Source organism: Triturus cristatus, chromosome 12, assembly GCF_964204655.1.
Source record: "Triturus cristatus chromosome 12, aTriCri1.1, whole genome shotgun sequence".
Lineage (NCBI taxonomy): Eukaryota > Metazoa > Chordata > Amphibia > Caudata > Salamandridae > Triturus > Triturus cristatus.
Genome location: NC_140595.1, coordinates 345,606,833 through 345,623,567, shown reverse-complemented (window position 1 = coordinate 345,623,567; position 16,735 = coordinate 345,606,833).

Here is a 16,735-nt window from a genome sequence, read left to right as displayed (position 1 = left end):
ACATGCTCTGGGACATGCCACCAACATGAGCAATGGTATTTTGAAAGGTACCCGTGGCAAGAAAATGTAGGGCTGCCATTACCTTCAGCTTGGGTGTCAGTGCCGTAGGATACCTGTGCAGCGGTTGCAGGTGTGGTGCCAGCCTCGCCGTCAACTCCAGAATCAACGGTTGGGGGAAGCGGTAGCACCGGATACAGTCATTCTCCCGCATGTCAGCCAAGTCCGGAATTGCTTGGGGAAGAGGCGGCGCTCTGCAGTAATTTGGAAGTGACAAGGAAGAGTGAGTGCACTACTACAACAATTTTTGGGTGCTGAGCACATGTTAATCTGTCAATACACATATGCGACATACGGAGTGAGGTATGTGCCACATGCCCTGGACACGTATGGCTGCAAGGTGACACTCCTACCAAGACCCAGCTACACACGGAGATTGTGAACCTCCACATGCCATGGCATGGGATTAGCTGTGTCCCAGTGTAAGTGAACAGCCAGACGCAACACAGGAGTGACATACATCAACACATCAGCAGAAGTAGGATGTCGATTGCAGAGACTGGTAGCGGAACACTGGAGCCACAGGTCACATGACATTACACTAGGACAGCCCACACACCTTGCCAATAAGGTGTACATGTAATGACTCACCACACATTCATAGAGAGGATGCAGACATGTCCTTGTTACGCTACTCCGTGTCCCATGCATACATACGCACCTCACATCCGATACCACATGTGGCCTGGTGTGTGTAACAGTGTGCCATGTCCATCTACACACAGACACATGTTGGTTGCTGCAACAGCTGATGCTTTTGAGGGAGCTCCAACATCAAGCAAATGGCCACCCCCCACACATACATGACATAGTCACATCGTGCACCGTGGGTAGTCACATTTCTGGTGTGGTAACCCCAGTAGCGGGCTTCAGGGGACACTTGCGTGTGTTGTTGACTGTGCCATGCCAGTGACGCTCATCCCAAGTGTGCAGTACGACATGCACACATGTCAAAGGAGTTAAGGGCATGCCTGGCACACATTGCACCGTCACACATAACATCTGTACACATCTCATCATACATCTGGTGCCTTCTCCACTCAGGAGTAATGTGCCACATCACAGCCTTTCACACCTGTGCCCCACACATGTAGTACTGCCCAGACAATGCCTCGATGTCCATCCATGGACAAGTATGTCAGCCCTATTCCTTCCTGTGTGCTGCCTGTCACCACTGTGATGTGTGAAAGGCACCGTACTTTCGCTCAGAGGGCCTGTGTACGTTCCCTATCACTATGGGAGTGCTGCCGTATGTGTACCCATAGTGATGGTGAGCGTACAGGCGTGTGTACGGTCCGTACCACTATGAGTACGCATACGCGAGAACACCCATAGTGAGACGGACCGTACACACGCCTGTACGCTCACTATCACTATGGGTGTTCTCGCGTATGCGTACTCATAGTGGTACGGACCGTACACACGCCTGTACGCTCACTATCACTATGGGTGTTCTCGCGTATGCGTACTCATAGTGATAGTGAGCGTACAGGCGTGTGTACGGTCCGTACCACTATGAGTACGCATACGCGAGAACACCCATAGTGAGACGGACCGTACACACGCCTGTACGCTCACTATCACTATGAGTACGCATACGCGAGAACACCCATAGTGAGACGGACCGTACACACGCCTGTACGCTCACTATCACTATGGGTGTTCTCGCGTATGCGTACTCATAGTGGTACGGACCGTACACACGCCTGTACGCTCACTATCACTATGGGTGTTCTCGCGTATGCGTACTCATAGTGATAGTGAGCGTACAGGCGTGTGTACGGTCCGTACCACTATGAGTACGCATACGCGAGAACACCCATAGTGAGACGGACCGTACACACGCCTGTACGCTCACTATCACTATGAGTACGCATACGCGAGAACACCCATAGTGAGACGGACCGTACACACGCCTGTACGCTCACTATCACTATGGGTGTTCTCGCGTATGCGTACTCATAGTGGTACGGACCGTACACACGCCTGTATGGGCCGTTGCTATGCATTTGTGGTGCCCTAGGGCCCCGGTACGCACCGTACCTGTGTGTGAAACTCCAAATTACATAGGGGACACATGAGGGACAAGGATAAAGGCCTACATGCATGCTGGTTGTCATGGAGACCAAGTTTAAAGTTTGAATTTTTTTCTGCAGGTGCACAGCAGTAGTCAGTTTGAATGAATCTACTTTGTTGCAATGTGGTTCTGGAGTTGACATCATGCTCAAGAAAAAAACACAATAAGAACCCACTGACTGTGCTAGGTTTGAAGGGATTGGAGGAAACATAGGATGCAAATGTGAGTGACCAATCACTCTGTACTCCTGTGCATGAAACAGGCCAGCAAGGCAGATATAAGGCAGCCAGGTCCCATGAGGGAGCACTTGCCTGCACATCTTTGTATTCGACGACCCAGCTGCTGCTACTGATTCCCTGGAACCATGTCAAGGTCTGTGGAGAGGTCACAGCCTTTCACCCTGGAGGAGAACCTGGCTTTGCTGGATGTGATCCTCCCACAGTACCCCTTGCTGTATGGCCGACCAGGGTATCAGGTGAGTGCAGAGTCTACTAGCACAGACTGTGTCCCTTGTTTGTGACTGTGACTTCTGGCATTGTGTCCAGGTGTGGCACACATGCTATGTACTGTAGGGGGGGTCCCGGGGGGGAATGCCTGATGTCTCCCAGCCAGTGCATGCTGTGGTGCATGTCTGCCGTCCTCACTTGCATTGTGTTTACTGTGACAATCACTGCATGGTGCATACCACATTCTGCCTGTCTTGTCCTCCTGGGAATGTAGCCTCTACAGTCCTCATTTTATTATGTGGTCAGCCCAGTGTGACAGGTGACTGTACCCACAGATGTGTGTTAGTTCTGTGTACCTGTGCTGAGAGTGTCCACATGATGTGTTCGTACCCTGGACATCGGTGTGTGTGTAAGTCCCCTGTCATGTGGGTGGGTGCATATGTGGAGTGTGCCACCCGGGCTGCATGAGGGATGGATATACCCTGCCCATGTGATGTGAGCAGGGAGCAGTGCTGTGTGTCTGATGTGCAGGGCCAGCCCCACACCTGTGAGCCCCCCCCATCTAGTGGCACATGTGCAGAGTGAGGTTTGTCGCTGCATTTGGCAATGGCAGGTGAATGTCCTGTGCCTGTGTGTGTCTGTGTACTCTGCTGCGGTAGCGTCAGTGGCCTGTGGCATGTGACTGCTTAGAGGTGCTGCACATTATCCTGGTGTAGCTTGTGATGCACAGTGTGAGCCTGGATCATTGATTGTGTTGTTGCCCTCATTCCACCTGTGTACTTTCAATGGCACGTACTGCTTTTGCCCTTCCCCAGAGGATCATGTCCCTATGACAAAGGTGCAATGCGTTGGATGCATACTATGCCTTGTTGTAAACTGCAAATTTGTTCTAATATGTCTCTCTGTGACATGTGCCTGGTGTATTGATGTAGTGTCACTTGTTCATCCTCACAGGTAGGCGCCTCTGCCAAGAAGCAGATATGGTTGACCGCCGTCAGTGCCGTGAGGAGTGCGGATGGTCGCAAGCGGCGCCTGGCCCAGGTGAGGAAACGCTGGCAGGATATCCGGTGCTGGACGCGGAGGATCGCACAGGTCCTGCTGGGGGACTCACCTGAGACCAATAAGAACCGCGGGCGCCGCCGTCTGACCCACATCCACAAGCGTGTGCTGGCGGTGGTATTTCCAGACTTGGACAGGCGCTTACAGGAGAAGCAGCAGCAGGGAGGGGGTAGGTACATGTGTGTTTGTTGTGTGTCACCAGCATTTGTAAGTGCACAGTTGCATGGATACACTGCCAGGGTTTAAAGGTGCTGTGCAGATCCAGTTACCCACAGTATAGCGGTGCTCTCCTGCCTCCCTTCCCCTCCTTGCAATGTGTTCCCTGGTCTGTGTGTAGTCACTCCTTCACAAGGTAATGTAGGCTGGCGCTTTCTCCACGTGAACTATGCCTGTAGCATCATGTGTGGGGGTGGTGTGTAACAGGATTTGGGACCTTGCCTGTGCCCTGTCCAGTTCAGTACATGTGGGTTCCATGTCAGTTGGCACTGATGCTGAGTCCAGACATGGGAGTTAGTCTCTCAAGTGTCATGCCTCACAGCATGCATGTCCTATGTTGTGGCCTGTGACATGATGTGCATGAGTGTGCGATACGCATAGTGCAGGGATGGTGGCGTGTGTTGCAGTCATTCCCATTCAGGACCATGGAGTTGTGTGGCCACTACTGTCCCCTGGGGCATATTTTCATAGGTGTCATGTGTGTCATCACAAAACGTGGACACTCTCAGTGTCTACAGCATAGGTTGTGCTCTGTGCCATTGTCCCCTGGCACCATGTATATTGCCGTAAAATGTAGTACAAGTGTCCACTGTACAGCCTGACCTGATTTTCCTTGTTCATAGTCACGGTGGCCAGTGCCTGTGTGTCTTGTTACAATCATCTGATGATGGCCATTTGTACATGATTATTTGGACAGGCGCACCTTGGGTATTTGACGTCCAATCTTGCATTTATGCAGCCCCTGTGTATTTCACCCGGACTAAGAGATGTAAGTGCCACCTGTGTCTCAACAAATTGTCTCATGTAGGGGGTGGTTGGTGCGGGCAAAGCCTACATGTCAAAACCAGAATTCTCCTTTCTAGGTCTGGCCAGTGTGTGATGTTTGTCTGGACATACACTCAAGGTGCAGTGAGCCAGTCATGGTGGGCATGTTTTCAGTATTACCTATGCAGCATGTGCCTCAAGTTTATGGATATGGTCCCTGCTCATCCCTATTTTCGGGAACGCTGTGTGGTGCAGATGCAGTGCTGGATTGTCCCCAGGGCCTGGCTCCTATGTCAAACTCCATTTCATGTCATTTGCTATTGTGTCATGCTCTCCATGGATTTTCAGTGGCATGGTGGGTCAACCAACTGTGTGTTGCATGCCCTACATCTGTACCTTGTTTTGTAGATGTTACTGATCTTTCTTTTCAGGCTATGCACTGTAACCTATGTAGATTGGACTCATGTGACATATGTATACAGGTGTGTGATTAATTGCTGTCTCTTCACCTTGCCCACAGCATCGTCGGGGGACACGGAGGGAGACATGAGCACAGACGGAGCGGAGGAACCGAGCACCAGTGCCAGCGTTGACATCGTGGCTGGCACATTGAGTGGAACTGAGGCGGAGGAGAGTGAGGCCGAGGACCTGTCCACTGGCACGACAGAATATGAAGCTGACGGGTCCGAGGATGATCTCTCCGAGTGGGCGGAGGCTGCACCAGCAGCTGACAGCGGCACTACATCTCACCCCGCCCCCTCCATTGCCACCAGCCGCCTCCCACTTGCTTGTGTCCCTTCCCAGCTGCCCGGTCACCACATGTCTCCTTCCTGCCAGGCACCGCACCCCCTGCCCCTGTCTCCACTGCTGCTGCCAATGCCGAGTCTGTGGACATCCAGCGGCAGTTGCAGGTTGGTCAGGCTGCGATGCTTAATGTCCTCCATGGCCACAGCCAAGTGCTGAACAACATGGAGGCATACTTGGAGGGCATTTTTTCATCGCAGGCTGACCAACGCAACTTGCTGAGGTCCATTGACTCGACACTGACTGCAGCAGTGGGTCTCCTGCAGCGCTACGTCCAACCCCCTACCCCTGACCCATCCACACTTCCCACTCCCATGCCTGTCCCACGTACACCCAGACGTCAGCATGCACCCACCACAACAGACACAGGCACCACACCAGCAGGGAAGGTCATACGCACACCTCCTGGCACGCACACACAGGGTGAAGTAGGCACACCGACTGGGTCGGGGGGCAAACGTAAGTCACGCAGCCAGAGTGGGAGTCCGCATTCCACCAAATCCACTCCCTCCAAATTCCCTCCCCTCAGCTCTCCTGGCCACATATCCGGCAAGGACTCCTTCATGGCCGCTCTGTCCGTGAGCCCCACTGTGACACCACCCCGCAAGCGGTCAAGGGAGTCCCCGGTCAGGGTGGTTGAGTCCCCCCCCTGTCCACACCCTCCCCCAGTGGCGCTGCGACCCATCCCTCTGACCCCCTCCTCCTTGGGGCCTGTGGTTCCTTCGGGTGCAGGGGAGACGCTGGAGGACCTTGCTAAGGTGTGCAGCGACATCCTGGCCTCCGCCTTTGGCCCTGCCCCACCCCCTGTGGTGGAGTCCTCCATCCCTGCACCCACGACGCCTACCCTTCGCCCTCATGTCCCTGCGGTGCCTGGTCCTTCCCCCCCACATGATGCCCTCCCCGCTGTGGAAGACGAAGGGGTCTGACTGTGCAGGCAAGCTAGGGGACACGCGTCCCACTGTGTCCCCCATCCAGCTGTGACTCATGGACTGCCCTATGGGCTTTGTAAATATTGAACTTTATCCACACACACTTTATTTGGAAATGCTGAATAAAGCCTTTTTTTTTCCTTAGAACACTACTGCTTTTGTGGTATTGCTGTTGGTGGGGCTGCTACATGATTTTGGGTGGTGATCATGTGTTGGGTGTGTGGGAAATGTAGTAGTGTGCTGGTCATAGGGGGTACCCTGGTATCTGTGTGCCATCACAAGGTGTTAGCTAGGTTTCTCTGTTCATGTAAGCAGTTCCTGCATGGTGAAATTGTCCCAAGGTGTGTTCCTTCCTCTGTGTACCCTGACATCTTCCCTGCAGGGTGTTCCCAATATTTAGCGCTGAGCTGTGTCTACATTAGCTGGGTGTGTGACGGACCCCTTCAACTTTGGCCATGCATGCAGAGCGATGTCTCCACCTGCATCAATCGTGGCATCCTTGGTGATCACTGTACTTGTGTATGTAGTCTGTTGACATGACTTCATGTGGACATGTTCCCTTTTATGCTGTAGGCATGTGTGTACTCCCAGCCTCGCACACATGTGCTACATGTACTGCAGGGTCTTTGTGCACCTGACTGACAATTGTGGCAATTGGATCTGTGGGTACTCCACCCTTTTTTTCCATGGGCACTGCTGGGGGCCTCTGCACCCACCCCTCCTGTGTCTGGGCACTGCTGGGAGGACTCTGCACACACCCCTCCTGTGTCTGGGCACTGCTGGGAGGACTCTGCACCCACCCCTCCTGTCTCTGGGCACTGCTGGGAGGACTCTGCACCCAGCCCTCCTGTCTCTGGGCACTGCTGGGAGTGATAGGAACACACCCGTCCTGTCTCTGGGCACTGCTGGGAGGACTCTGCACACACCCCTCCTGTGTCTGGGCACTGCTGGGAGGACTCTGCACACACCCCTCCTGTCTCTGGGCACTGCTGGGAGGACTCTGCACCCACCCCTCCTGTCTCTGGGCACTGCTGGGAGTGATAGGCACCCACCCCTCCTGTGTTTGGGCACTGCTAGGAGGACTCTGCACCCACCGCTCCTGTGTCTGGGCACTGCTGGGAGGACTCTGCACACACCCCTCCTGTGTCTGGGAACTGCTGGGAGGACTCTGCACCCACCCCTCCTGTCTCTGGGCACTGCTGGGAGAACTCTGCACCCACCCCTCCTGTCTCTGGGCACTGCTGGGAGTGATAGGCACCCACCCCTCCTGTGTCTGGGCACTGCTGGGAGGACTCTGCACCCACCCCTCCTGTGTCTGGGCACTGCTGGGAGGACTCTGCACACACCCCTCCTGTCTCTGGGCACTGCTGGGAGGACTCTGCACCCACCCCTCCTGTCTCTGGGCACTGCTGGGAGTGATAGGCACCCACCCCTCCTGTCTCTGGGCACTGCTGGGAGGACTCTGCACCCACCCCTCCTGTGTCTGGGCACTGCTGGGAGGACTCTGCACACACCCCTCCTGTGTCTGGGAACTGCTGGGAGGACTCTGCACCCACCCCTCCTGTCTCTGGGCACTGCTGGGAGAACTCTGCACCCACCCCTCCTGTCTCTGGGCACTGCTGGGAGTGATAGGCACCCACCCCTCCTGTGTCTGGGCACTGCTGGGAGGACTCTGCACCCACCCCTCCTGTGTCTGGGCACTGCTGGGAGGACTCTGCACCCACCCCTCCTGTGTCTGGGCACTGCTGGGAGGACTCTGCACACACCCCTCCTGTGTCTGGGCACTGCTGGGAGGACTCTGCACCCACCCCTCCTGTCTCTGGGCACTTCTGGGAGGACTCTGCACACACCCCTCCTGTCTCTGGGCACTGCTGGGAGGACTCTGCACCCACCCCTCCTGTCTCTGGGCACTGCTGGGCGTGATAGGCACACACCCCTCCTGTGTCTGGGCACTGCTGGGAGGACTCTGCACCCACCCCTCCTGTGTCTGGGCACTGCTGGGAGGACTCTGCACCCACCCTCCTGTCTCTGGGCACTGCTGGGAGTGATAGGCACACACCCCTCCTGTCTCTGGGCACTGCTGGGAGGACTCTGCACACACCCCTCCTGTGTCTGGACACTGCTGGGAGGACTCTGCACCCACCCCTCCTGTCTCTGGGCACTGCTGGGAGGACTCTGCACCCACCCCTCCTGTCTCTGGGCACTGCTGGGAGTGATAGGCACCCACCCCTCCTGTGTCTGGGCACTGCTGGGAGGACTCTGCACCCACCCCTCCTGTCTCTGGGCACTGCTGGGAGGACTCTGCACCCACCCCTCCTATTTCAGGATATGTACGCTTAGAACATACACGGGTGTGGGTTCGCTCCATGCATACGAGGTGGGGGTAGGGTCCGTACATACACTGTTGGGGTGGGGGTACGCTCCATACGTCCGCGGGTGAGGGTACGGGTCGTACTTACACTGTTGGGGTGGGGGTACGCTCCATACGTCCGCGGGTGAGGGCACAGGTCGGACTTACACTGTTGGGGTGGGGGTACGCTCCATACGTCCGCGGGTGAGGGTACGGGTTGTACTTACACTGTTGGGGTGGGGGTACGCTCCATACGTCCGCGGGTGAGGGTACGGGTCGTACTTACACTGTTGGGGTGGGGGTACGCTCCATACGTACGCGGGTGAGGGTACGGGTCGTACTTACACTGTTGGGGTGGGGGTACGCTCCATACGTATGCGGGTGAGGGTACGGGTCGTACTTACACTGTTGGGGTGGGGGTATGCTCCATACGTACGCGGGTGAGGGTACGGGTCGTACTTACACTGTTGGGGTGGGGATACGCTCCATACATACGCGGGTGTGGGTACGGGCCGTACATACACGGTTGGGGTGGGGTTAGGGTCCGTACTTCCACTGTTGGGGTGGGGGTACACTCCATATGTCCGCGGGTGAGGGTACGGGTCGTACTTACACTGTTGGGGTGGGGGTACGCTCCATACATCCGCGGGTGAGGGTACGGGTCATACTTACACTGTTGGGGTGGGGGTACGCTCCATACATACGCGGGTGAGGGTACGGGTCGTACTTACACTGTTGGGGTGGGGGTATGCTCCATACATACGCGGGTGTGGGTACGGGCCGTACATACACGGTTGGGGTGGGGGTATGGGCCGTACATACACTGTTGGGGTGGGGGTACGCTCCATACGTCCGCGGGTGAGGGTACGGGTCGTACTTACACTGTTGGGGTGGGGGTACGCTCCATACGTCCGCGGGTGAGGGTACGGGTCATACATACACTGTTGGGGTGGGGGTACGCTCCATACGTACACGGTGAGGGTACGGGTTGTACATTCACTGTTGGGGTGGGGGTACGGGTCGTACTTACACTGTTGCGGTTGGGGGTACGCTCCATGCGTACGGGGGTGGGGGTACGGTCCGTACATATGCGTCCCCACGCTATGTGATGCTTGTGCGGGCCGTACCCAGGCCTTTGCCACGTGGGTACAGCCGTCCCGCCATTGTTGGGATGACGTAGGTGTGGGCGTGGTACGACTCGTACCCACGCTCTTAAGGCGTGGGTACGGGACTTACCTGTATTGTTGTGTTGCCGGTTCGCGTCCTCAAGCACTTCCGTTGTGGCGGACGCTGGCTTTGCTGGACACGCCCCCACCCCCTCGTAGTGACCAGGGCCTGGGGGTCAGGTATGTCCAGGGCATGTGTGCTGTGTGACTTTGGTGGGGGTTTTGTGGCCTGCCCCTGGTCCTGCCCCCCCCCCTTTCCCCCCTCCCTTTGTTGTTCTGACCTTCTGCGGCGTCTGCGTCGTAACCTGTGGAGGAGGTCGACTGCTATGAGGGCCGGGATGACACGTAGGTTCGGGTCCATGTCTGTCCGTTGCGACTCCTTGTTTGCGTCGTCCTGATTTCCCGGCAGTTTTTGGCTGCCGGAAAATATACACCATGCGGGATGACGTCGGTGCGAATCGTGATTCCTGGTTCGTGAATGGCAGGCTGCGTGCATCCCGACGTCACGTCGGCGCTTTCCCGGATCACATTTGTATGTTTATTTTCGGCGGTCGGGGTTTTGTACGATTTGTACGGAAATGGTGTTTCCGTGCGAATCGTAATTCCATGTTTGTATATTTTTAAGACCGGGTACGCGTCGGATAGAGAATATGCTCCGTCCGACGGTTCGTACCCGGTTTTTACCGGATCGTGATCGGCACCCTGGTGTCTTACCTCTACCACATTAACTCAAAGCACTTTGCACCTCACCTAGATCGAACACTAAAGAAACCCCCCCCCCCTCCCATGGCTCAACTTGTTCAGCTTCATCAAGAATAGCGGACAGGTAAGAATAAATATTATTAAATTGTTCTACCCACTTAGCTTCCTAGATGTGGATATCCGTTGAGGGGTCTGAGGAGTCCCTAAAGTATGAAGCATGTATCACCCTCCAAAATGCTGCACTATCTTTTTGTGTACTGCTATCTGGAGCGCTTCCCACCATTACTCCTTGATCTGCTTTTTTCTGACATGCTGGGCCACTTTATAAACTGACCGTGCTTTCCTAATAAGGACTTCCTCTCTGGGTTTAGCATGTGAGGCTGCATGTAAAGTAGCAAGGGCTTTAGTGTAGGCCATATCAAACCAACCCTGGGAATGTGGAATTACCTTGCAGATTTCACATCTAAGTGCCTGTCTGATACTAGCCATGATGTTAGAGAAAGCTGCGCTGATCAGTGAAGTCTGGGCTTCTGGATCCAAGCAAACGGCAACCTCAGCCTGACTATCTTGAAGGCCAGACTAGAGAAGTTTCATCTTATTGGTAAACCCATTTTTCTTCACCAGGATTGGTTTAAATCCGAATTTAGGACAAGGTTTATTTATACCTGCTAGCTCCAAGCTCCATCGTACAGCTCAGCTTTGCATGGTCCCTAAATCCTGTAAACTCAGTTTCAAATTCTGCCATTACTGTACTCCGATTCTCTGAAATTAGGGTATAGTCAACATTGAATGTATACTTGTTACTCAAAGGTGCGAGCTAAGCCAACTTGAGCATCCTTGCATTCATTTACCATCAAGAGATTATGCTCAATCAGTAAATTATTTAGGGTGTTTCCATATTCATCATGGTTAAAGTGCATTAGAGGCTCCTCCTTGCTATGTGTAAACCCACATATTAATTTTGCCCACAACATCTGCATAGGTTTAAGATGGCCATTGCACATAAACTGTATAATTGTATCAAAAGCCACCACCACCTGCAAACTCTTTCCATCAAAACAGTTATTGTAGAAATTAATGATTAGCAAATCCCAGCCTTCGATAAATCGCATAACAGGAGATGAAAGAATAGAGGGTCATTATAGAACTTGATAACCTCCTCTGGGAAAATATTAACAATGAAAGTGGTTAGGCCCCCTTTGGCCCTACCAGCAGGTGGGGGACGGAACAGTTGTGGTAAGAGCTGACAACCTGTTTGACCTTGATCACAGAATTAATCCACCAGCTAATTCCAATATACAGTTCAAATATACCAGGCCCAAAATCCCCATAGGTATTAATGGCCCTGCTTCCCCTCTCAGCCTGATAGATTGACTTGATGAGGTATTCCAGGTGGCTTCCAGGAGACCCATTAACTTTACACAGTGACAGTCCACCTTATGCTGGAGGGGCTAGCATAGAGCCTGACCCGCATTATTTATTTATTTATTTATTTTGAATTTTGTAGAGCGCGCAGCTACCTCCGACGGAGGTGTCCCGGCGCTGAAGACATAGTCTCAGGAGGGTCGAGGAGGAGTGAAGAGGGGTCTTTAGATCTGTGAGAATAACCAGGTCTTTAGTTTTTTTCTGAATAGGGATTCGGACATCAGGAATCTTAGTTCAGTGGGTAGCTGATTCCACAGTTTGGAGGTTGCTACTGCCAGGGCCCTACCCCCTGTACGTGTGAGGCGAAAGCGGGGGCAGATCATGAGGCGAAGATGATTGGATCTCAGGTTTCTTGGTGCTTGTGAAAACCTCATTCTGTGACGTAGGTAGGATGGGCCTCTGTCATTGAGCGCTCTGAAGGCCAGTGTTAAGGCCTTGAATTGGATACGGAGTTTTATTGGGAGCCAGTGAAGTTTGATTAGGTGGGGTGTGATGGAATGGCGGTAGGGGACATTGCAGACTAGCCTGGCCGCAGCATTCTGGACATTTTGAAGTTGGTGGATGAGGTAAGTGGGGGCGCCTACGTATAGGCTGTTGGCATAGTCCAGATGAGCGGTAATGAGGGCATGGATCACCGTTTTGCGGGACTCCAATGGGAGGTATGGGATGATTTTTTTTATCATTCGAAGTTTCCCGAAGCAGGCTGAGGTAACTTTATTGATTTGAGTTTTGCAGGAGAGGGAGGTGTTGAATTGAAAGCCAAGGTTGCGTGCGGTTTGAACTGGTTCTGGGGGGGGTTGAGTTCAGGCGGCCACCAGAGATTGGAGGATATAGGCGATTTTTGATTGAAGAACAGGACCTCGGTTTTGTCTGTATTGAGTTTCAGGTTGTTGGCGGACATCCAGGCTGCGATGTTGAGCATACAGAGGCGGAAGTTGGTAAAAGATTTTTCAGTGTGTTCTTTGAAGGAGAACACCATTTGGGTGTCGTCAGCGTAGAAGGTTACTTTGACGCCCCAGGATTCAACAACTTTAGCCAGAGGTTTGAGGTATACATTGAAAAGGAGCGGGCTGAGGGCAGAGCCCTGTGGGACGCCCCAGATCAGCTGTTTTTTGGAGGAGAGAAAAGGTCCTAGCATCACTTGCTGTATTCTGTTTGTGAGAAAGGATTTTATCCATGCAAGGGGGGGCCCGCCGATGCCAACTTCTTGCAGGCGGGTCAGAAGTTTGTCGTGCGAGATGGTATCGAACGCTGTGGATAGGTCGAGGAGGACCAGCATGGCCTCCTCTCCCTTGTCTGTGCATTCGCGGATCGATTCGGATACCTCGAGTAGCGCCGACTTGGTACTGTAGTCTGGTCTAAAGCCTGACTGGGTGTCGTGGAATAAGGAGTTGGATTCCAAGTAGTGGGACAGTTGTTTTTGGACGGCTTTTTCCAGAACTTTTGCGGGCTTGGGTAGAAGTGAAATTGGTCTGTAGTTATTTAGACAGGAGGGGTCTACGCCGTTTTTTTTTTGAAGAGGGATCAGCATGGCGTGTTTCCAGGCCGCGGGAACAACCCCAGTGAGTAGTGAGGAGTTCCAGATGTCTAATAGGGGGTTAATGATGATGGGGGCAATTTCGTTCATGATAAGAGCTGGGGCTGGGTCCAGAGGTGAGCCAGATTTACATTCCAGAAGTAGCTTTAGAGCAAGTTCTTTGCTAAGTGGTTGGAATGAGGTGAAAGTATGAGTGCTATTGGGGATTGGGGATTCGGTGGTATCGGAATCTTTCTGAAGGATTGCTGGTGCTATGTTGGCAATTTTTTCTTCGAGCATTATACAGCTCTCACTTTAGAGCTCAAAAAGACCTTTAGTGAACTCACTGTCTCCCTACTTAATACAGGGAGTGTCCTTACACCCATCCAAGTTAATACTACTGAACCAGGGCTCGAAGGAACAGAAGCCACAGTGTCACTCTGAAACGACTGTAATATGGAGGGCCTTTCACTAATTTCTTGGAATCTGCCTGGGACAAATCAAAACTCATAGAGCAAGACTGGCACACCTTCATTAGGAATAGGATGTTTGTTTATTTCAGGAAACCTGGGCACGGGACAAAATCTTCATTGAGGGATTTGTTTCATATAGCTTGGAAGCTCTACAACTGAGGAAGTCTGGGCACGTGGTGGGTGGTTTACTATTACTGCTAAAGACAGGCATTGTGTGCACTCATGAACTGTTGAAGCTAGACTGAACCTATTTGATGAGAGTATTGTTTGAATTCCCTACTGGTGTGAAAGTTGTGTTGTTAAATGTGTATGCTAGGTCTATGCCTTCGAAAAGAGATTCACCGACTTTTAGATGTTTGATTGCCCAGTTTCAACAGAAGGCTAAAGTGATTGTAGCCGGTGATTTTAACTCTTCATTTGAACCCACTAAAGCTCTTAATATAACAAAAAAGTAGGATGAGCAGTGGGGCATCCCTAGCCTTGAGGGTAAATCTGTTACATATCTTTCCAATGTTGCTCAACAAATTGCATCTGTGGTGGTTGGCCAGAGCTTGAGAGCATGTAATGGAAGATCCCGCTTCGACCAAAAGAGAGCACCCACATTTAAGAGAGAAGGCACTACTACTGTGATTGACTATGTTTTATTGGAGATCAGTCTCTGACCACTTCTCCTTGATATGGAGATTTTTATTTATAATGGGTCATTACCCCCGATCTGCCCCCCGGGGGGGGCAGAAGGCACACTAACCACCAGGGATATTATTCTTTATATAAAAGAGGGGAGGGGGCTGCCCACATTGGGCAGGATCATGCCCCCACCCACATTTTTTGGGAAACAGTGTTTCTGCCCTCCCCCCGGCAGGCAGAAATCCCACTAGTTTTCAGGGATTTATATTTATGTACATTTAGGGGTGGAGGCTGCCCAAAATGGGCAGGCCAATGCTCCCACCCCCTTACAAAAATTGCCAGATTGGTTCTGCCCCCCTGGAAGCAGATGGGGGCAATAGCCCCTGATCTGCCCCCCCCCCCACCCCGGAGGGCAGAAAGCCCACTAAACACCAGGGATTATGGGTTTTTTTTTACGTTGGGGTGGGGGTGGAGGTACTCACCTGCCCATTTGGGCAGCCCCAGTCCTGATAATTGGATAGTCTTTCTGCCCCCCTTGGGGGCAGAAAGCTCACTAGGCAGCCAGGGACTATTTTTTGTAGGCAATGCCCCCACCCCCTGAAAAATTTGACACGGTCTTTCCCCCCTCTGGGGCAGATGGGGCAATAGACCCTGATAATCCCCCCTGGGGACAGAAAACCCACTAGGCATCAGGGGGTATGTTGTTTTTATACATAGGGGTGGGGGCTGTCCAAAATGGACATGCCAGTGCACCCAAACACAAATTGGACAGTCCTTCTGCCCCGCTTGGGAGCCAGAGGAGGGTTATTACCTCCGACCTGCCCCACAGGGGGGCAGAAAGCCCACTAGACACCAGGGATAAACACTCATTTTATTTTTCCTTTCTTGCCCAGTCTTGGGGTGGGGCCAGGAGGGGTAACTGAAGGGAGTGGTAGATGCCCTCCCTTCACTGCGCATGTCGGTTTGGTCAGCCGTCTCAGGCTGGCTAAACAGTCATGTGCAGTGAAAGCTCTCTCCAATACAGCAACACAGCTGTGTTGGAGAGAACAGACAAAGGCTCACAGTTTGTCCTGGAGAACCAATCAAGGGCACTCAGGCCAATCCTGAAGCTGCTTTCATGCACCAGAGCAGCTTCTGGATTGGCCGCAGGGCATTCTGGAAGCCTGTGCCCCTTGACGAAGAAGAGCGTGACGTGGCCGGCTGCAGGTAAGTTATTTATTTATTTACCTGCCTGTCCCAGCTCGCCCTGCCCACCCCGTGGCATGCCCAGCAGTCCGGCTATGCCTGGGTGTGTGTGGACAGGAAGTGTTGTTTGTGTGGATCCACCAGTGTTTTTTTTACCCAGAATCCCCTACAAACATCAAATTTAGCTAAAAAGTCGGATTTTCCTGACATTTCTGTGTGGGAAAGTGGTAGGATCACCACACCAGTACAAATTTCTTAACACCCAGCGCTTCCCTCGGCCTATCAATCAAAATGATACCTCACTTCTGTGAGTGCCCTAAGCAGAGTTAGCCTAAAAATGTATAAAGAAACTGCCCTTTTGGACCCACTTTGGTTCCCCCTCAAGCTCTACAAGTTTTTTGCCCTTCCCTGTTGCAGGCACTTGGCCCACCCACACAAGTGAGGTATAATGTTTATCAGGAGACCAAGGGAAATGCTGAGTGGTAGATAATTTGTGCCATTGCTGGGATCCCACAACTTTCCCACACAAAAATGCAAGGAAAATGTGACTTTTTAGCTAAATTTAAGGTCTGCAGGGGATTCTGGGTAAGAAAATGTAGTGGGTCCACACAAGCAAGACAAGCCTGGACTATCTTGGGTATCCAGTTTTCAGAAATGTCTGTGTTTGGTAGGTTTCCCTATATGGCTGCCAAGCCCAGGACCAAAAATGCAGGTACCCTGCTATCTAGCATAAAACGATCTGGTTTTGCAAAGGGGTCACCTGGGTTTTTGATCCTGGGCTCAGGAAAGAATGTGATATTTTTTAGCTATATTTGAGGTTTGCAGTGGATCCTGGGTAGGAAAACATTGGGGAATTAATGCAGGCCAAACCTACCTGGACTTCACTGGGTGTCTAGTTTTCTGAACTGTCTGTATTTGGTAGGTTTCCCTACATGGCC